This window comes from Pan troglodytes, chromosome 8, assembly GCF_028858775.2.
Source record: "Pan troglodytes isolate AG18354 chromosome 8, NHGRI_mPanTro3-v2.0_pri, whole genome shotgun sequence".
Lineage (NCBI taxonomy): Eukaryota > Metazoa > Chordata > Mammalia > Primates > Hominidae > Pan > Pan troglodytes.
The window spans coordinates 142,590,786-142,612,569 of NC_072406.2; the positions used below are offsets into that span (position 1 = coordinate 142,590,786).

A 21,784-nucleotide genomic window follows, 5' to 3' on the forward strand; every position below is an offset into this window, starting at 1 on the left:
CAGGTTCCGGAACTCAAAGGTCATTGAGGATTCATGGCTTGGGGGTCAGCAGTTTGTATCATTGTCAAGGGAACACCTGGAAAAAGGGGAATGAAGACCACATCTCCCTCCCTTTTGAGGTTCAATGTCATTAGAGTATCTTAGAGCTCAGGACTGAGATCTTTGGGCAGAGATGATCCTCCAAGGGGAAACTGGCTCTGAGAGTGGAGAGGGTCGGGGCAGACACTTACCCTGGGAAAGGGCTGGTTCTGGAACTTCCTCCAGCCCCACCTTGTGCGAGGGCTTCAAATCAATAGCTAAATGTGTAGATGTGAAGTCGAGATGAGATTGGGAAGCCCAGCTGGGCTCTTTGACTTGAATGACCATGTAAATCTGAGAGCAATTGGCAGGGGAGCAAGAGATCTACTGTCCTTCCTGCCCCTTCCCATGCACCCCCATCCCTCTGTGAGTCTGCAGTTTTTCCTGAGATTTCTGGGGGGCTCATATGAGCCTTAAGTATAAGGTTGTGAGTGTTGTGAGTGAGCATTCTGGAAGGGTGAAGTAACCTCTGAGGCAAGATCCCACGGGCATAGTCTATTAGGTTTCTGCTAAGGTGGCCACGTGGAGTAGACCTTTGTACTCTGGGGCAAGGTTTGGGTTAGAGGCTGTGTCAAAACCCTAAACTGCGGTATAGGTCCATTGCTCACAAACATATGGGTTCAAATGACCACTGCACCCCCCTGCACCCCACCACACCATGCTTCCTGCTTTCTTGCTTATAGTAACCATGATGCTGGCTCGCAAGATGGCCGAGATGGAAAGAGCCGGGCTTGGAAACCAGAGACCTGGCTGAGCATGCGGACGCTACCCTCTCCCAGCTGCAGGGCCTGAGCCCTTCTCCAGGCTCAGGTTTGCTTACCTGGTGGGCTCACACCTGTCCTGCCTGCTTCATGAGGTGAGAACATACCTATAAAGCACACTTTCTGAAACTGCAAATCCCCTGCGCGTGGTTTATCATCACCATCCCCCCTCCCGCTGCCTGTTTTGTGGGTGCTGACAAGCAGTGGGAATTTGTGCCTTGTGCAGTTTGGGTCTGGCCTATTCATGAGCCCTTGTGAGGTTTATTTCCCCTGACAACTGGGTCAAGCAGTCCCCAGGGAGGCCTTCTTGGGAGCACGTGAATTGGCTGCTGAGGCACCTTCCTCCATCCCTGCGGCAGCCTTCTACCAAATTTCTTCTTCATGCCTCACGAGTTCAGCTGTAGACAGGGATGCATTTATCTTGCTCATGCCTCTCTTGGTGACAGTATTTAATGAAGAGACATTTCAAGGCATCTTCTGAACTTGTGAATTTTGAGACAAGAATAATAGCTTTACAAAATCATTTTCTAAAACAAATTCTGAACTGCAATTTACTTTACTTAATGAAAAGAAACAGAAAAGCATGGCCTTGCTGCTTGGCCAGATATTTTCTTTCAACACGTCTCAGCTTGTACCCTTAGCGAGTCCCAGGTCTCTAAGCCGAGAGTTCTTACTTTTCAATAAGCTGACTCTTATGTATGTAAAGCCATCCAGCAGGCTTTTGTTATTTCCTTCCAAAATAGGGAGTCCAGACTTGGCATCTCAGTGAATCCCTGCACCGAGTTTAGAAACTGCGCTAGCCAGTCCCTCCCAACTCCTGACAGCATGTTATGCTGCTGGTTATTTGTGGCCTGGTTAGAATTTTCCAACAGATGCAGTGCCTGACATGTGACATCACAGTGCAGAGTGTGCCCCGAAACTGTCTGGTTTCTAGAAGCCCGCTGGACCCGTGCCTGTCACTGTGTGGTGTCTGTGAAGGAGAATGGTTTAGGGGCACATAGTTGAGGGATGTGACTTCAGTTCTAGCCAGGGAGTGTCTCCTTGGAAATGGGTGCGTGCCCTCTGGTGTGAAGGGGTGATGGGAGGGGGCTCAGCCCTTGCTGGGTGCCTGGCTCCTGGGGAGTCCCAAGTCTTCGCATCTGCTCAGCGGTGCCTCCCGGAAATCCAGAGCCACTCCTTGGGGTGAAGCTTTGCCTTGTCACCTGACGGTTCAGGTTGGTGCGTCTGGCCTTGTATCCAACAGCTCACTTAAATATCGACTTCCCTTTCTCACGTCTTGGTCTTCATTTTGTGCTGATGCTCTTGTGTAATTGCCTGTGGCCTGGGTAATTAATTGTTGGTGCTGACTGCGTCCGTTTAGTCCTCATGAGCTTGGGAGACCCCAGTGTTGGGAAGGTCTCTGAATTGGATTTCCATCCATTTGGCACCGTCATTGTTAATTATGGGAGTTGAGGTGAGGCTATTTTGGAAATAAAAACACATTACCCTGACTTCCAGGCATACTGGATCCCATTAAATGTCTCTTTCAGCTGTCATGAAGATACATGAAGACAATGGCTTCAGATTCCATCTTGGGATCTACTCAGAGATAGGATTATGCCCTTGGAGGCTCCTGCCAAGGGTACACATGAGAGATGCCTGGCACTTCTGCCCTGGAAAACAGAAAAGAGAGGCAGGCCCTGGCAGGCTCGGCATGGCCACATCATTGTAGGTAGGGGTTGTGGTGGTGAGAGGCACCTGTGAGATGGACTGTTTGAGGGTCTCTCCCAGGCCCTTCTATGCACAGCGTCTCTCTGTGCTCCCTGAGCACACCTGGCTCATGGGTGCTGTAAGCACGGTTTCTGGACTGTGTTGATTTCCCTGCCTGACACCACCTCCTGGAAGGACAGGAATCCCATTTCGACTTTAAATCCCCCATGTCACGCACGGTACCTCCAGTAGACAGGAAAAGGACTCCCCAAATGTTCATGTCCTAATCTCTGAAAACTGACTCTATTGCCTTACGTGGTAGAGGGGACTTTGCAGATGCAGTGACATGAAATATCCTGAGAGGGAGAGATCATCCTGAATTACCTGGCTGGGCCAATGTCATCACAAGAAGAGTCCTTACAAGATAGAGGCAGACCCAAGGCAGAAGAGGAGACACGGCGCTAGAGCACAGGCTTCTTCCGCCAGCCGGAGGGATGCGCCCTGAGGTGGAGGGGAGGAGTCTCGAGCCAGGGAGTGCAGATGCTCCTGGGATCTGGGGAAAGTCAGGAAACAGACGCTCCCTTAAAGCCTCCAGACGGAACTTAGCCCTACTCGCGCCATGATCAAGTGTCTGACCTCCAGCGCTGGAAGGGAGAATCTTCAGAAGAGTATCTATTTTCTAAAGCCACTGAGCTTGTGGTAATTGTTTACAGCTGGAATAGGAAACGGATCCAGCACCTGATCCTCCCAGCATGAGGAAGCGTTTATAGAGAAAGAGAGAGCTGCAGCAGGCAAAGCCCCCGAAATGCGGTTTTCATGTGAAATCAATTTCAGAATGAGTGCTGGTCAGCTCTCCCAAGTCTCCTCCTCACCGCACTCCAGTGAAGACCATTGATGGTGTTTTGCTGCAGGAAGTGGAATATGCATATGCACGGAACGATTCTGGCTAAAAGCAGCCTATGCCTCCCAATTGCAGCACCGCGTAAAACGCCCATTAAACGGAAACCTACGGGTTCCTTTCATGAAGTTTTCATGATGTGTTTAAAGTAAAAATTGTGAGAATGTCACCCTATCATCTTTTTCAAAGGTGCAGGGAAAAGGTAAGAAAAAAGGAGGAGTAAAGTGATGTTTCCAACTTTTGAAGGCGTCATTTTTCTGAGCACTCAAATTCTCCATGGAAGACGTAACACACAGCTTTGGTCTAAAAGGATGCTTTGTAGTTTTACGTTTCTTTTGTCCTCTCTATTTTATATCTCAGCATGTCCTTTCTTTGTGTTCAGCGTGTTGTCTTCATTTCAATTAACTAGATGCCAAATATATCTTCAGAGAGGTTTCCGAGGGGGAGGGACGTATCCTGAGTGAGGGTCCTGGAGAGCCACGAGTATTCTGTGACCTGGGTACATCAGTGCCCTGTCTGCATCTCAGTTTCCTCTACTGTAAAATGATGGGTCGGATGAGATAGTCCCTAGGGACACTTCCCTCTGAATTCTGGTACTTCCCCTGCCATCTTGAGAACGGATTCAGTGGGACTCACCTCAGTTCCATTCAGCTAGAGATTTCCAACCAGAAAGTCTTTAGAGGCGTGCTGACCTTCTGGGATTTTTTTTTTCTTTCAATAAAAAAACCCACTCAAACAAATAAGTTTCTAAATATGTTAATAAGCTACCCAAAGACCACCATTCATCATTCTGATTGAAACCTTTTAAACTGCATAATTGTGCTCTGCTTTTCTCGGTTACCATAATGAAGTAGCTTTTGGGGCAACAGTGATTAACTACGGGCTTGATAGAGTATGAGGCATTTGTGTTTAGGTGTCTGCTTTTTTTGGTTTTACATTTATCTTAACTCTCTATATACAGTGAATTGGATAGGCTGCTAGTGCTGCCGCAGGAATGACAATTATTGCCTCCTTAATTACATCTAAAATTAGCAAATGATGATGAAGCTCATATTTTCCCTCCAAATGTGCTGAATTTCCCCTCTTCTTTACTTATGCAAAAGCTCATGGTCGTGCCGCTCTTCATTGATCTGTGCTTTGAAATGAAGTCTGCAACCTTATAAATACCATTTTTTTAAAAGGTTTAAAGTATGACTTCTTTAAAGATTTATGAGGTTCTGTAACTAGATTTTGTATAAAGAAAGTACAGATCCTAAATTTGGTGTTTGTAATAAGATCAGAGGGACTGATTCATGGGTTTTTTGTACTTTATAGGAAGTCGATAAATACAGTTCTTCAACCCCTGTGAGACGTGGTCCTCCATCAAGTGAAAATGTACATTAAGGGTAAGATTTCTTGTTGAAATGGTTCAGAAAATGCGTAATTCAATAACCTTAACTGGCAGTCCCTGAGATAACTCACTGTCTCTGATGTGCACAATATGTAACCCCCATTCGAATTCCCAGACTGAGAATATGGTTTGCAATTCCACAGGTCAAAGAAGCGTTCTGAGTCCCTTAATGGTAAGTCATAAAGGGAGAGATATGTAGAAACAATTGCTTATGGTTTGGGAGGCAGTCAGGGAAAGCACGCTGATCCAAATGAAATAAATAGGTTATGAGATCTAAGAATTATCTGCTCTAGCAAACATGAAGTGGGCGTAACTCACCGTGTGATAGCACCCCCCATGTGGAGAATAAACCAGTGAGTCAGACAGTAAAAAGGCAGGCAGATGAAGGGCCTGCCAATGTAGGTGGCAATAAAAAGGGCTTTTTTCGCTCTTTGCCATAAAACTGACACTGTGCTTAACAACATGACCTCGGAGCCAGCCTGTCATCCTATGGTTGTTCCCGTCCTGCTTGAGAGGACTTGTGTTGAGAGCAATGATGAGGGAAAGGCAGAGAGCTGGACTGCAGGTGACACAGGACGTCCTGCTCTTCTGCACCCAGGCGAGACCTGCTGACCTAGGGCCACACACACCATGTGCTCTGCAATCCCAAGGCAGCCATCAGCCACGTGGGATCCTCACAACGAGCTATGGTTCCTTCTAAGCAACATTTAGGCATCAGTCCTAGAGTTAATTTTCTTACACCTGCAGAGGAGCAGGGAGGCACCCTGCACCCGGACTGACTTCATGCTCTTCTCTCAGTATGATCAAAAGCATTGCAGATCTTTTATGAGCCATTAACATTTTTCATGAAAATCACACAAGTGATTTGAGTTTTTCATAGAATGTAAGAATACAAGAATATATAGATATTTAAAAAATGAATACAGATCACCTATATTCCTAGCACCTAAAATCAACCAAGTATCAGTGTTTTGACGGATATTCTTCTAGACTTTTTATGTATGTGTGCATGTATGATAGTGGATTGCACCTTACCTCCTTTCTTTTCAACTAAGCTGCATTTATATATGCTTAAGTACACTAACCTGAAGCATATAGTTTGACACAACTTTCCATAGGTGTACTCCCACATAACCACCACCCACCTCACTTAATGGTGAAGTTTTAAGCGAACAAAGTTCTCAATGTTAATATGTTGAATTTATCAAGTTTTTGCTTCTGTTAATGCTGTTGTGATAAGAAATATTTTCCTACTCAAGATGATGAAAATACATTTCTGTGTTTTCTTTTGGAAACTTTTTTGTTTTACCTTTCGCACTTATATCTAAAATAAATCTTGAATTAATTCTTGGTTATACCTTGAAGCAGATATAGAAGTTTATGGTGTTTTTTCCCTCCACGTGGATATTGATTTGCTTTATTACCATGTATTAAAGAGACTGTTCTATCCCCACTGAATTTAGGTAACTTTTTTCATAAAGCAAATGACTGCATAGGTGTGTCTGTTTTTGGTCTATTTATCCATCACTGCAGAAACACCTCAGGTCTTGATTACTGTAGCTGTATAGTGTGTCTTAGGTCTGAGAGTTTAAGTGATTACTGTAGCTGTATAGTGTGTCTTAGGTCTGAGAGTTTAAGTGATTACTGTAGCTGTATAGTGTGTCTTAGGTCTGAGAGTTTAAGTGATTACTGTAGCTGTATAGTGTGTCTTAGGTCTGAGAGTTTAAGTGATTACTGTAGCTGTATAGTGTGTCTTAGGTCTGAGAGTTTAAGTGATTACTGTAGCTGTATAGTGTGTCTTAGGTCTGAGAGTTTAAGTGATTACTGTAGCTGTATAGTGTGTCTTAGGTCTGAGAGTTTAAGTGATTACTGTAGCTGTATAGTGTGTCTTAGGTCTGAGAGTTTAAGTGATTACTGTAGCTGTATAGTGTGTCTTAGGTCAGAGGGTTTAAGTCTTCCCACTTCCTGTTCTTCAAAATGGTCCTGAGTCTTCCAGGTCCTTTGCATTTCCATACAAATTTTATAATTGGCTTGTCAGCGTGCACAAAAATTCCTGCTGGGATTATGATTGGAATCGCGTTAAATCTGGTGATCAATGTGGAAAGGGTTGACATTTTAAAAATAATGAATTTTCTAATCTGCAAACAAGGACCATCTCCCCACTTACTCATGTCTTCTTTAATTTATTTCAGTAATGTTTCATAGTTTTTCATGAAGAGGTCTTGCATTTGAAAAAAATAAATGTATCCATAAGTATTGAATTTTTTGATGCTATATGAATCAGAATTTATTTATTTTTCTAATTTTTGTTGCTATTACATAGAAACAAAGTGGACTTGTTATATTAACCATGTTTCCAGTGACCCTTCTAAATTCATCTGTTAATTCTAATTTGTTGATTATTTGAATTTTCTATCTATGCAATTGTCCTTTGTGAATCCTGACAGTTGTATTTATTCCTTTCCAATCTTTATGTATTTATTTATTTTTGCTTATTGCTCTGGCTCAATATTTCCAGCTCAGCATCTAATAGACGTGATGATGATGTGTGATCCTAACCTGCTGGGGGAGTCTGGCTATTTTACTACTAGCTGTAGGCGTTTGAAAATAGACTGTTCATCGTATTTTAGAAGAGCTTTTCTAATCCCAGTTTTCTGAGCATTTTAGTCATGAATGGGTATTGAATGTTAAGAAATGTTTTCCTTCATCTGTTGAGACAATTCTATGGTCTTATGTTTTACACTGTTATTGTGAATAAACATTTACTTATATTTAAATTTAATCCTGCGTTCCTAGAATAAACCCCAATTGGTCATGATATATTATGCTTTCACAGTCCCTAGATTAAAATTGCTAATATTTGGTTTAGGATTTTTGCATCTGTGTTCATGAAAGATACTGGACTATGATTTTCTTTTTCTAGCATCTTTGTCATGCTTTAGTACTGAGGTTATGTTTTGTCCGTGGAATTCATTGGGAAGTAGCCCTCTTTCTTTTCTTCTCTGAAGGTATATTTTCAGATGGGTATTATTTTCAAAGGCTCAGAGAAATTAACCAGTGACTACCTGAGTCTAGAGTTTTCTTTATGGGAAAGTTTCTCACTATTGACTGAATTTTTAAAAACAGATATACAACGACTTACATTTTCTAATTTTCTTCATGCCAGTTTTTTAAGGTTTTGTTCTTTAAGAGGTTTTTTTCTTTTCATCTAAGTTTCCAAATTCCTTAGGGTATAAAATGTTTCATAATACCCTCTATTTTCTTTTTAATGTCTGTAGAATCTTAGTAATGTCCCTTTTTCCCTGAAGATAGTGGTAATTTCCCCCTTTTTGCTTCATGGTTCTTGCCAGGGGTTTTTCAGCTTTATTACTATTTCAAAATAATATAACTTAGCTTTGCCTTGCTATATTGTCTATCTGCTTTTAATTTCACTATCTGCTGTTATCTTTATTATTTATTTTCTTCACTTCAATTTGCTGTTCTTTTAGATTTGGGGGATGGAAGTTTAGAGAATGGATTTCAATAATTTCTTCCTGTCGTCTTTCAATATATACATTTTGGGCTATCCATCAATATCTGTCGAAGCACATTTTAGTGTCATGCCACAATTTTTAATATTTATATTTTCATTATTATTCATGCCAAAATATTTTTCCTTGTAATTTACTTAATCTTCCCCCTTGGGTTATTGTTAAGTTTCCAAACATTTGTGCGCTTTCCTACTATCCCTCTGTTATTTATTTTTATTTTTAGTTCACTGTCATTAGAGAATATTCTCTGTAAAATTTTAATGTTTTGAATTTGCTGAGGATTGCTTTACAGCCCAGCAGATTGATTTATTTGGGTAAATGTTCCATGTACATCTAAAAAGCATGTGTATTTTGTTACAGCTGTGTGCAGAGTTCTGAATATGCCAGTTAGGTCCTATTCATTAATCATGTTCAAATCTTAATTCAAATCTTAATTTTTGTCTATTTAATCAATAACAGAAAATGGTGTACTAAAGTCTCCAATTGTGATTGTAGATTTGCTTTTTTATCCTTTTAGTTTTACCAGTTTTTTGTTTCCTGTATTTTGAAGCTGTGTTTATTAATAATTATGCAGATACATTTAAATTGCTTTGCCTTTACTCCTTCATCAACATGAAATATTCCAAATTTCCTCTAGTAATATAGAGAGTGTTACAGAATCTGACATTACATGTAAACAATCTGACATTAATAGACTCAAATCAGCTTTTTTTGGTTGGTGTTTGCATGGTGTATATTTTCCGATGCTTTTACTTTCACCTAACTCTGTCTTCTATTTAAAGTGTGTCTTATAAAAGGCATGCAACTGGGCTTAAGCTTCTTATCTAGTTTGACAATTTTTGCCTTTTAATTGAAGTGTTTATTCTATTTATATTTAATGTAGGTACTGATATTGTTGTCGGTTGGGTTTAAGCCTATTATCTCACCATTGGTTTTCAATTTGTTCCACCTTTTTCCCTCTTCTTTCTTGCTTTGCTTTGGGTTAATCAAGTATTTTTTTATTCCAGTTTGTCTTCTACAGTCTCATTTTTCTTGGTATTGTTTTAATGGTTACTTTGGAGATTGTAAAATGCCTCATTCACTCATGACGGCCTACCTCAATACGTCTAACCATTCCCTATTAATATTTGAGTGCTGTGGCAGTTTTAATTCTATTTACCCTTTTCCCACGATTGGTGCTATTGTTTTCATGTATTTTACTTCTACATATGCTATCAATTCAGACATTGCTGTTAGTGTTGTGTGAAGCAGGACGTATTCTTGTATATTTACTCACATGTTTACTCTGTGGTGCTCTTTGATGCTTCATGCATTTCCGTACCTGCATCTAGAATCATTTTCTTTCTGCCATTAGAAACTCCCTTTACTATTTCTTGCAGTGTGGATCTTCTAGCACCAAATACTCTCAGTTTTTATTGGTTTGAAAACATCCTTATTTCACCTTCATTTCTAAAGGATTTTTCCCTAGTTACAGAATTTTTAGTTGGGATTATTTGTTTCTGTTAGCATTTTACCATTGCATTCCATTGTCTAAAAAATGTTTGTTCTTATCATCTGAGTTTTCAAATTCCTTGGCATACAATTTTAAAAAACGTCCTTTAGCTTTTAAGATTTGCAGGATTGTAGTAATGTCTTCATTCACGATAGTGGTACTTTTCTCTTCTTTTTTGGCTTTGTTGTTCTTGCTTGGGATCTAGCTGTTAGTCTTGTTATTATCCATTGAAAATTATATATATTTAAGGCATGCAACGTGGTGTTTTGAGATACATATGCATAATGAAATGATAACTACAGTTAAGCAAATTAACATATCCCTTTCTTCACAGTTACTTTTTTTTGTGATAAGAGTACCCGAAATCCACTCTCTTAGAAGATTTTCAGGATACAACGAAATACTATGAACTACAGTCCTCTTGCTCTATGTTAGCTCTCTAAACTTACTCATCTTACGTAAATGCAAGTCTGGACCCTTCAGTCTACATTCCCCCATTTCCCTGACTCTAGTAATCACCTTTCTACTCTCTGTTGACATGTTTTTGACTTTTATGGATTCCACATATAAGTAAGATCCTGAAGTATTTTTCTCTCTCTGCTTTCACTGAGCAGAATGTCCTCCAGGTTCATCCATGTTGTCACAAATGGCAGAGTCTCTTTTTAAAGGCTGAATAATAGTCCACTGTGTGTGTATCTATCTTATCTGTCTATCTATTATCTATCTACCTATATATTATCTATCAATTATCCATCTACCTATCTATTGATTATCTGTCTACCTATCTATATCTATCATCTCATGTTTTCCTTATTCATTCATCCACTGACAGACACTTAGGTTGTTTCCATATCTTGGCTATCATGAGTAATGCTCCAATGAACATGGGAACATATGTAGATATCTCGCTGGGGTGTTGATTTCAATTCCTTTGTGGATATACCCAGAAGGAGAATTGCTGGATCTTATGGTAGTTCTATTTTTAATTTTCTCAGAAAGTTTCATACCATTTTCCATAAAGGCTGTATGAATTTACATTTCCACCAACAGTGTAGAGAGAGTGTAGAGAGTTATCTTTTCTCCATGCCCTTGCCAACACTTATCTCACCTTTTTTTTTATCACAGCCATCCTAACAAATGTGAGGTGCTATGTCATTGTAGTTTTGATTGCACTTTCCTGATGATTAGTGATGCTAGGCACTTTTTCATGTACTTGCTGGCCATTTGCATATCTTCTTTGGAAAAATGTCTATTCAGATCCTTTGTCCATTTTTAAATTGGGCCTTTTTTTTTTGCTATTGAGTTGTTTGAGTTCCTTATATATTTTAGATATTAATCCCTTATCAAATACATGGTTTGCAAATATTTTCTCCCAATCCATGGGCTGCCTTTTAATTTTGTTGATTGCTTCCTTTGTTGTGCAGAAGCTTTTTAATTTAATGTAGTTCCACCTGTTCATTTTTGTTTTTGTAGCCTGAGCTTTTGATGTGATATTGAAAAAATCATTGCCAATGCCAGTGTCGAAGAGTTTGTCATTGACCTATGTTTTTAAAGGATTTTTATGGTTTCAGCTCTTGCATTTAGGTATTTTATCCAACTTTTTTCTGTTTTCTCTAGATTGCTTTGGCTAGTCAGGGTCATTTGTGGTTTCACAGAAATTTTAGATATTGTATTTTTTTTATTTTTGTAAAAAAACCATTGGAAATTTGATAAAGATTGTGTTGAATCTGTTTATTGGGTAGTAAGAACATTTTAACAAGCTTAATTTTTCTAATTCATGTTCTTTTGAAGGTATAAGACTGTTTCCTCTGGCCAATGATAATTTTCTTTTTTTAAAAAAAATCTTTGGTTTTAAGAAGTTTGACTATAACATAGTTTTCTTTGCATGTGTCTCTCTGGTTCTTGCTTCATTGAGGTTTTGAATCTGCGTGTTATTGGCTTTCATCAGTTCTATATAATTCTCAGCCATTGTATTTTCAAATATTGTTTCTGCCCCATTATTTCTCTCCTATCTCTTGGGACTCTCATTACATGCATGTTAGACCATTTGACATGTGGCAGTATTCCACATGTCTCCAATGCTCTGTTCTCTTTTGATTTTTGTTTTGTTTTGTTTTCCCTCTAAAATTTTTAGTTGACATTTCCACGAGTTCCTCAATTTTCTTCTCTGTATGGTCTGTCTTTAAGGCATCCAGTACATTCTAATTTCAAATACCTTATTTTCAGCTCTAGAATATCTATTTGATTTGTGTCTTTTCATAGATGAAATATTTCTCGGCCTTTTCACTCTTTTGTTGACTTTTTAAATTTTCTTTAACGCATTAATTATAGTTATCTAGAAGTCTTTGCATGTGAACTCCAATATCTGGACAATCTGTGGATCTGTATCTATGTTTTTCTTTTCTGAATTCTCGTTTTTCTTTTCTGAATTGTTGGTTACTTTATTCTGCCTCTTCATAATTTTTGAGCGTATTCCAGGCATCATAAATAAAAGAACCATAGAAGCTGAAGCTGACGTTAATTTCCTCTGGGAAAAATTATCTTTTTGTTCTTTTTATTTATTTATTTATTTTCTTCAGGTTGAGCGGCTCATCAGTCAGGAATTGAGCTGAGTTGTTGTTGCAGTAAGACTAACTCCATTCTGCCTCTTTTCCTTGGGCGTGGTCCTCTTGGGCTATTGTTCTGGAGGCTGACAGGTGTCCATCACCTCAGCTCTGGTGCAATGCAGGGCATTCCCTCTGTCTTCTGAGGTTTGATCTTGGGTCTTTAGTGAGTAGGATACTGGCTCTGTGTTTTAGCCAGTTCCTCTTTTTCTAGTGGAAATTCGTCTGTCAGTGCTCTGTAACTGCAGGCTATTTCAGTCTGCCTGGCAAAGGCTTCTGACCCTGGGCCCCTGCCTCTAGTGTTGCCCCAGAACTTAACAAATGCCCTGAAGATTTAAATTGACAGTAGTTTTTTTCCCCTTTTCTAGATTTTGATCATCTTGCTGGCTTGCGTGACTGTCAACAGCTCTGCTGGTATTTCTTTTTCCCACTAGAGTCTGTCTGTGGAGACCAAACGAAATCCTCAGCCTGTACCCCAAATGTGCACATGCCCCTCTGGAGAAGGCATCTGGCAGTCATCAGCCCTTTGAAGGACAAGGCCTGCTCTTGGATAGTTGCTCATCTAGACGTTATTTCTACCATGAGTCTGTGGTATTTTAAGAATATGGATTTTTAAAATGTATTCATTTTTATTCCTGTTGTTACAGAGGGACCCCTGGCTGGTGGCGACCTACTACATCCTACTTGGAATGAAGGCTCAACATCTTGCTTTATAAGCTGTTTTTCCTATTAATATATCAGAAACATTTTCCTTTTAACAAATTTGTGCAAGTAAGTTACACCTCTCTAACATTATTTTAAAAACTGCATGGATTTGAACTAATCTCCTATAGTTGGATCTTTAGGTGGTCTCCTAAACACATTTTAGCCAATCTTACATCCTTGGGATAACTCCTTAGAGATGCAATAACAAAATTAATACTTTGACATGCTTTTCTCAGACAGTGTTGGGTTAGCTGGCACCATCCTTCTGGAGCCCTTTGCCTGAATTTACCAGACAAGGCTTGGGTATTTTTCTTTATAACAAGTTTGCTTCCCTGTCTTGCAAAACCTGTAATGGTTGACACCACTTATGACTGTGAACAATGCCTACGTGAGTAAATATTGTGAATGTACTCACTGGTGTTCAACAGTCCTTCCATTTCCACAGAAATTGCTATGGGCACCACACCACAGAGTGGAAGGTGCATTTCTGTTTACTGTGGGTTGGCTGGCTGCTTCCATTGCCCACCAAACAATGCTTGAGATGACCTTAAACATTCTTCTTTCTTATCCTTGCTCTCGCCTCCCCACTTTCACTGACAGATAAGACTTAGAGGGCTGATCATTGAGAGACAGAGAGGGAGAGAGAGAGAAAGGTCAAGGTAGAGAGAGAGAAAAAGACTCTAAAGCAGTTTGTCTTCAAACCCAGGTGACTGTTGAACTCCCCGGATACCTTGTTTCAAATAAAGATTTCCTGAGTGTGTTCACCTGGAAAATGGGATGGGCAAAGGACTTAGAATCATGCTAGTGGTTGGCACATAGGACATGATCAAGCAGTGCTGGCTGTTGTCCTTGTCATTGCCACCACCTCTACTATGGAATCAGAATCTTCAGGGATGGGGCTAGGAATCGATGCTTTGAATTTAAGCCTCAAGCAGTTCTCGCAATGTCACTGGTCCTTAATCAGTATTTGGAAATAAGCACTGGCCTTGAAGGGGACTGAGTCCCCTCTTCCTCTGGTATTGGTTGATGCCTGTCTTTGCTTTATCAGACAACCTGAAAGATGGGATGTTTTTGGTATTGTGGCTTTGCTTCCTGCAGGAGCTCCTTGAAACATTTCCATGCTGTGTCCTCCCCATTGCTCTAGGACTGAGATGGGAATGGCCATTCGGAACATCCTGGCATCATTTGGAAATGCTGTGAGTGACATACCTGCTCTTGAGCCTCATGTAAAAGGGCTGCACGGAAAGGGTGGAATCTTGAGTGTGTTTTTCCCTCGTCTATATTTCAGGGCTTCTGTAGCACTGCTGTTTAAATTTCATAACAAATTTCTTAATAAAAACAACAGGCATGCAATAAACTGTTCTCAGTCTTCAAGGCTGAGGAGGTATTAGGCAGATAGATACGCTTGCAAGCAGATAACGAGCTTTTCTTGGTTGTTTTGGCGTCCAGGAACCGGAGGGTTCAATGTCATGCTCCAGTTTCCTCAGTTTGTTTGTTTTGAGACAGAGTCTTGCTCTGTTGCCCAGGCTGGAGTGCAATGGCACGGTCTTGGCTCATTGCAACCTCTGCCTCTCTGGTTCAAGCAATTCTGCCTCAGCCTCCCGAGAAGCTGGGATTACAGGTGGATCATGCCTGGCTAATTTTTGTATTATTAGTAGAGATGGGGTTTCACCATGCTGGCCAGGCTGGTCTCAAACTCCTGACCTCAAGTGATCTACCTGCCTTGGCTCTCAAAATGCTGGGATTACAGACGTGAGCCACCATGCCCCGCCTCCTCCATTTGTTGATACAGCCCTCTCCCTCTCACCCCTCACCCGCTTATGCTTGTAAATCTCAACTGGATTTGTGCCTTTGATTGTGAGCTGTTTCAAATGTTTTATGGGATTGGTGGTAGTGTAAGTAATAAATTCATTATAAATTCCAGACCTCTAACTGCAGCTGGGCCAGGGGAGCTGCCTAATAATGTCATTACAATTCTCTGGCCAGTTTATTCTCTTCTCCTGCAATGGCTGTTTCAAATCTGTCCCATTCTCCTGAAATCTCTGGCCGGTCCAGCTTCCACACTCACTCTGAGCTCAACTATCACCCCCCCCCCCGCACTTATGACAGGAAAGAGAACTTGCCTTCTGGAACCTCTTCTTTTTTCGACACCTCTGTGCACCACTCATATCCCTTCTCCTTCCTTCTGTCACAGCACGGGAGGAGCCTGGCCTGGGAGGCTGGTCTGGATTCATCCCACCTGCTTCGGCTCTCTTTTCTCTATGCCACACCTTGGCCTTCTGTCTTTCTTCATGATATTCCATCGAAATGAAAGATGCTCCCTGGCTCCACTTCTACCCAATTTCATGCTTCCTCGTCATTGTCAACTTTCTTGGAAGGGTTTCTGTGCTCCTTTCTTTATCTCTCCACTTCCATGAGCCCCTCGGCCCAGTTCCATCTGCCCCCTGCTCTGCCAGGGTCCCTGGTGACCATCACGTCTCCATTTGAGGGCTGTTTGAATCTTTGCCCTGAACAGAGGCTACACAGCACAGTGACGAAGAAATCACAGTGAGTCTGGACCTGGACCCCTTTGGCTCAGATTCTGGGACTGGCAGGTACAAGGTGGATGATGTTGGGCCAGCCAGCCTCTGCAAGCTTTGCTCTCCTGATCTGCAGTGTGGCAACCTAAGTCATTCTTATCCCAGGGCTGCCATGAGCAAAAAACGAGATAGACACCTCAGGCAGCTGGTTCGCTCACGGGCACGTGGTCGTCCCGCAAGGTCTGTGCTAAAGCTGCTGTTCTCGCCTTTGCTGCGGTGGTCATTGTCACCGGGCCTCTGAGTGGCATTTGACCTTGCTTGCCGCTGTGCCCTGCCGACATGTTCTCTTGGATCTCTCCCTTTGGCTTTGGCTGCAAGGGGGCTCTTGTGCTCTGCACGCCCTCCAGTGCTCCTCGTCTGCACCTTCAGCTGCTCCATGAACGGCCGTGCGCTTTCATCTGTGCTCACATGTTGCTGACCCACCATACCCCCTGTAGGTGAGCAGTGCTCGCTGAGTCTTCGTGACAGCGTTGTCTGCCCTGCAGAGGGGCTGTGACCCTGGGGGTGCCTGAGCCAGTCTGTCCCATTGGAGGTTGCTCAGCACAACCACAGTGCGATGGCCCCGGGCTTTGCCAGCCCTTGCGGGACTCAGTGGTCCCTCTGCTCTGCTTCCGCTGAGATAGTCATGTCTTCCAGAAGTGACACATGCCAGTGAATTCTGTGTGCAAGGCTGGCTCTAGAATCCTCAAGGCTTGGCTCCCTGGGGGCCAGGGGTGTTGGGATCCTCAGCTGCCATGCCCTGGGCTCCTTCCACCCAAGGGCTGTGTCATGGTGAGACTGGGTGTCTGCAAGGCATCCACTGCAAATATCAGAGTCTGGTGTGTGGGAATTCATGTACATGCACAAAAGGTGCAGGGCCTTGCTCCCTGAGGGCAGCTTGGCCCCTTCCAGGGGGAAAGGCAGGCAGCCCTGCCAGCCCGGGCAGCCCCGAAAGCTGTGCCCACCTGAAATGACCTGCAGAATGCCCCAGTATTAGTAACACTCACCCTTGGGTCCAAATCCATGCTGGATTTGTCCAGCAGTGGTGGCAGGGCAGCGTCAAACCCCACACTGAGGCCCCGTTTTCTTCCTGTGATTCTATCAGGTACCACAGTGGCTGCTGTGAAGTCACTTCCTGAGTGACTTTCTGTAGCTGAAGGGGCCCTGTGGGGAGGGTGGTGCTTTATGCTCAGAGCCCTGGGGCTGCTCTGTCTGCCTGGGAGGGGGGGTTCCTCAGCCACAGGGCAAGGCGGTGGCTCCAGAGCTGACCCCGCTCTGCCCCAGACACTTGCAGACCCTGTCCAACTGAAGGGCTGCTGCCACCCCTACCGGATGCTGACTGACGGAGCTCACCCGTGCAATCGATGAGTCTGGTCTCTCCGCTCTCGGTTCTGGAGCCTGAGCCTTGTTCTTCTTTACGTTATATTCAGGGAGCCCTTGGTTGGCTGAGAGTGGGGAAATCGGGTGGATGAAGCCACAATGAGTGGATACTTGCTGTGAAGGGTGCTGCTAGTCATACCCCTGCTGGTCATCCCCCAGGCCATCTCAGGTATCGGCCACACTGCCACGTGTGGTTCTAGGAGAGCTCAGACCTGCCTGATTCTGGCCGTGATGCGGCCAGAGTGTGTGCTGGGTATCCACTGGGCTCCGTTCTGCTCCTGGGGCCTTCTGGATGCTGTGGGAGGCCAAGCGTACCCTGGGGTTGTGGGGAGGTCCCAGTGGGGAAAATGGGTAAATGCTGGGGCCACTGTGCTGCAGATGGGTAGTTCTGGGAGGTTCTGGGGAGCTCTCCCTGCTGCTGGTGGCAGGGACCTTGAGTGTGACCTCTGGGCTTGTCTACCTTCCCTGTCCACGCTTCCCTCTGCCCACTCCTGCTTCCTGGGAGCAGCTCCTGAGGGCCTGTCTCTGTCTCTGCTTTTCCCAACTGAGATAATGACCCACGTGAATATCTGAAATGGAATGTGGCTGTTTCAGAAACTAGTGGAATTTGGGGGAATTTTCTGAAGGGCATGGGGGCTCCAAGTTCAAAAGTAGGTGGGATGTCCTTAGTAGCTGGGGAATTCTTACAAGTCGAGCAGGGTCCTGTCTGAGAGGTTTGGCCTCAAGGTTCTGCTGCACAGTAGCATCTGAGAAAGGGGCTCTGGGACATCCCTCTGCTGGTCCACCCAGAGCCAAGACACATGTGGTTTCCTCGACTTTCTGGAGAGAGGCCCCTGGGCTGGCTCCCTGTGGCAAGAGAGCCCCCAACGCCTCTCCCCCCTGTCACCGGACCTCCCAGATGGCCGTCTCCCTCTTGAGGTCCCTAGGTTCCCACTGCACAGACCTTGAGTGAAAAGTGTATGTGTGTCCCAGGATTCAAGTCCGTGAATAATACATCAGAGAAGACAGCCCTTAGGAAGTCACCTTTGCCTTCCCTCTGACTGTGGCCCCATCGTGAGCCCCGCATCACCAGCCTGATGTCTGAGGGGGTCCTTGCAGGATGATTACAGCTGCGATTCTAGAGGTGCCTGGGGTTTGTGGTGCTTTTTGTTTTCACTCCTACATAAAGCCCTGATTGCTGAATAATGGAGCATCGTGGGCTTCAGTGCATACCTTCATATGCACGTCGCCATGGGGCTCCTGAATGCCAAGTTGATATTTTTGTGCAGTGGCAAGTGAACAAAGCAATGTTAAATTCTAAGATGTTTGCAAAAAAAATGCCATAGGGTTTGTTATGCTGTCGTTGCCTTAACATTTTTGTTGCCTGAGTGCACCTAAAGAAAATATAATGTGTTGGCAGGGTAGGGGGAAGATAAAGACAGTTCATACCGTGTGCAACCAAAGCAGACCAAGCCCGCCCGACTGTGCCTGTCTGCCATGGCGGCTGCTCTGTGTTGACCTCCTGGGTTGGGGTTGTCCATCGAGGGCTGCCCTTTTGGGAGCTTCCTAGAGAGCAAGATGAACAATTAGCAGACGGGATTTGAGATTGACTTTGTCTCTCTTACCTCTGGAAGGGCTCCTTGCACTCAACGCTGAATCGGCCAGTGTGGGCAAGAGACAGTCCTGGAGGGCACATGCTTCTCCATGAGAATGGGATGGGTTTTGGAGACCTTCTTCTTGGGAAATACACATTCCTATATACATAGCATGCTGAGAATGATTGCAGGGTGGGGGATCATGCCCCCACTGAACCTCCCCATGAGTCCCAGATGAAACAAACCCCCAATCTGTGGGAAAGGAGCCTACTGGCTGGACTGTTTTGGGAAAGCAGGGCAGTAGAACCAAGGCCTTGTATAAGCCCACAGATAATTGAAGTCAGTGCAGATTGCGGGCCCCATTGAAAATATTGGCTGATGAGAGACAGAGCGGGCAGATTCACTGCAGCTTCAAGACATAGATTGGCAGAGTGTGGGATTAGTGTGTGCTTTCTGGTTAAACTGCTTTTTATAAATTTCCTATGCAAATAAAATCAGGGCCATTCTATACCATTAAGAGCTGCAATGAAAAGAAAAAGCAAGATAACACCAGCCATCTCCTATTTTTTAAAGGAGACAGAGGCATCTAACTGAGGTCTTTATGAGGTAGCCTGCCCTCCCTTAGAGCAGCACCTGCACCATCAAGAGGGAAGATGACATGGAGGATGGTCAAGGCTGAACCATAACAGATGGCCAAGGGCCAGAAGGAATGGCCTCAGGTTAGGACCAGAACCCAGCTGTCCTTGCTGGGGGAGGGCAGTACTGACCCCCAAGGTGGCAACATTCAGGATAGGGAGAACCATCCAGACAGGTGCTGGATGATCCTGCAGAAGCCACAGACCTGCCCAGGTTTGTAAACGAGAACTGGTGCAGCCAGCTGCTGAGAAGATGACTGCTCTCACAGGCCAGTTGCTCCCTGTGTGATATAAAAAGAGGTATGCCCGTGGAATACTCTGCAGCCATCAAAAGGAATGAGATCATGTCCTTTGCAGGGACATGGATGGAGCTGGAAGCCATTATCCTCAGCAAACTAATGCAGGAACAGAAAACCAAACACTGCATGTTCTCACTCATAAGTGGAAGCTGAACAATGAGAACACATGGACACAGGGAGGGGAACAACACACATGGGGCCTGTCGGTGGTGGGGTAGGGGGAAGGAGAGCATCAGGATAAATAGCTAATGCATGCTGGGCTTAATACCTAGGTGAGGGGTTGATAGGTGCAGCAAATCACCATGGCACATGTTTATCTATGTAGTAAACCTGCATGTCCTGCACACGTATACTGGAACTTAAAATAAAATAAAGAAAAAGAAAAAAAGACAAATAAGCAGGTAGGACAATATAAAGTGGTTAATGAAAAAGAGATGTGCAACTTGGGGGAAAAACAGAGTTTCGTGCATGCCAGTTAATCTCTGTTTTTTATAAAACAGGCTCAGTTTTGCAGCTCCATGATTGGTACAAGTAAATTGAGTTTGTTTTTCTTTTAATAGTGATCAGAGTAAAGGGCCTTGAAAATAATTTTCTTTTTGGAAAAGTTCCCTTATAAGAGACAAATTAAAAATATCCCATGAAACATCCAATCTTGTTTTTTCTTATTTTGAAAACAGTGTGTTTTTGTTTTGTTTTGTTTTGTTTTGTTTTGTTTTGTTTTGTTTTTGACAGAGTCTCACATTGTTGCCTGGCCTGGAGTGCAGTGGTGCGATCTTGGCTCACTGCAGGCTCTGCCTCCCGGGTTCAAGTGATTCTCCTGCCTCCACTTCTTGAGTAGCTGGGATAACAGGTGCACGTCACCATGCCTGGCTAATTTTTTGTATTTTTAGTAGAGACGGGGTTTCACTATGTTGGCCAGGCTGGTCTCGAACTCCTGACCTCGTGATCTGCCCGCTTCAGCCTCCCAAAGTGCTGGGATTACAGGCGTGATTTGTTTGAAAGGTAAATACGAACATGCAGCTTGTTCAAGCAGAATTTTTGAATGTCATCTAATTATAAGAGCTGTTAACAATGTATATTTTATTATTCCTAAGATAATGCACAGTTCCCTAAGATACTGAACTGAAATGGTCCTGAGAAAATTTGAAGAGTGTTACCCCACTTGCATGTTTCCAGAATAATGTTTTCTGGAAAAGTCATCCTTGCTTGACTGGAGCCACATGAAGTAAAGAGGGCTGGCTGTGCTCCCAGCCCAGGAAACTGTCCCAAGTTTCTGGCACACCCAGGAATCCGGGGAAGGGGTCTCTGGGTCACTGCCTCGCCTCCCTCCTTTGTTCTCTGAACAACTTGCTTTGCAGTTACTCATGATTTCTGTGGTTTCTGAGCGGAGAAAAAAGGCTGACCAGCTCTCATTCCTTTTGTATAATTAAAAAAAATTAAAGATTGTTGCACTTAAAAGTTGAAAACATTTGAAAATGCAGAGAAATATCATTAAAAAAAGAGGTATGAATTTTAATCTGAAAAAGGGGAGTTAAGGAAAAGAGGCCAGATGCACAGATGAATGGATAAATAAAATGTGGTCTATCCATACGATGGACTATTATTCAGCCTTAAAAAGGAAGGAAATCCCACTGTTTGCAACAATGTGGATGAACCAGGACCTGGTGCTAGGTGAAATAAGCCAGGCACAGAAGGACAGATACGACAGGACCCCACTAATGTGAGGGACCTAAAACAGTCACACTCAGAGAATCAGAGGGTGGAAGTCAGGAGTCAGTGTGTACTAAGGGTCAGGTAGCAAGATGAGTAAGTCCTGGAGCCCGACTGTGCAGCACAGTGCCTACTGCTAGCAGTGCTGTGTTGTGCACATAAACATTTGCTCCTAGGTGAGATCTGATGTGAAATTATCATATACAATAATAAATAAAAAGGAGCCTTCTGGAGGTGATGGATATGCTTACAGCATAGACTGGGAGGATGGTTTCACAGGTGTGTACCTACCTCTGAACCCATCAAGTTGTACACATTAAATATGCACAGCTTTTTGTATGTCAATCAGACCTCACTAAAGTGGTTAAAAAATTGAAAAGAGACTTGTGAGAAGTTACAAGTCTCTGAGCTCTGGGAGAGAGGGGAGTTTCCTGCCTCTTGGTGCGGCCCAGCAGCTGGACAGGCAGGGTCAGGTGGAGGAG

At 43.4% G+C, this 21,784-nt stretch overlaps 1 long non-coding RNA gene across 1 annotated transcript; it reads left to right on the forward strand.

Moving 5' to 3' along the window:
- Window positions 1–28: 28 nt before the first annotated feature.
- LOC129136161 (uncharacterized) lies at window positions 29–14,497 on the forward strand. The gene is made up of 5 exons (XR_008537510.2): window positions 29–119; window positions 762–934; window positions 4,741–4,811; window positions 13,089–13,212; window positions 14,245–14,497. It is a non-coding gene; the product is annotated as an uncharacterized LOC129136161 (long non-coding RNA).
- The last annotated feature ends 7,287 nt before the right edge of the window (window positions 14,498–21,784 follow it).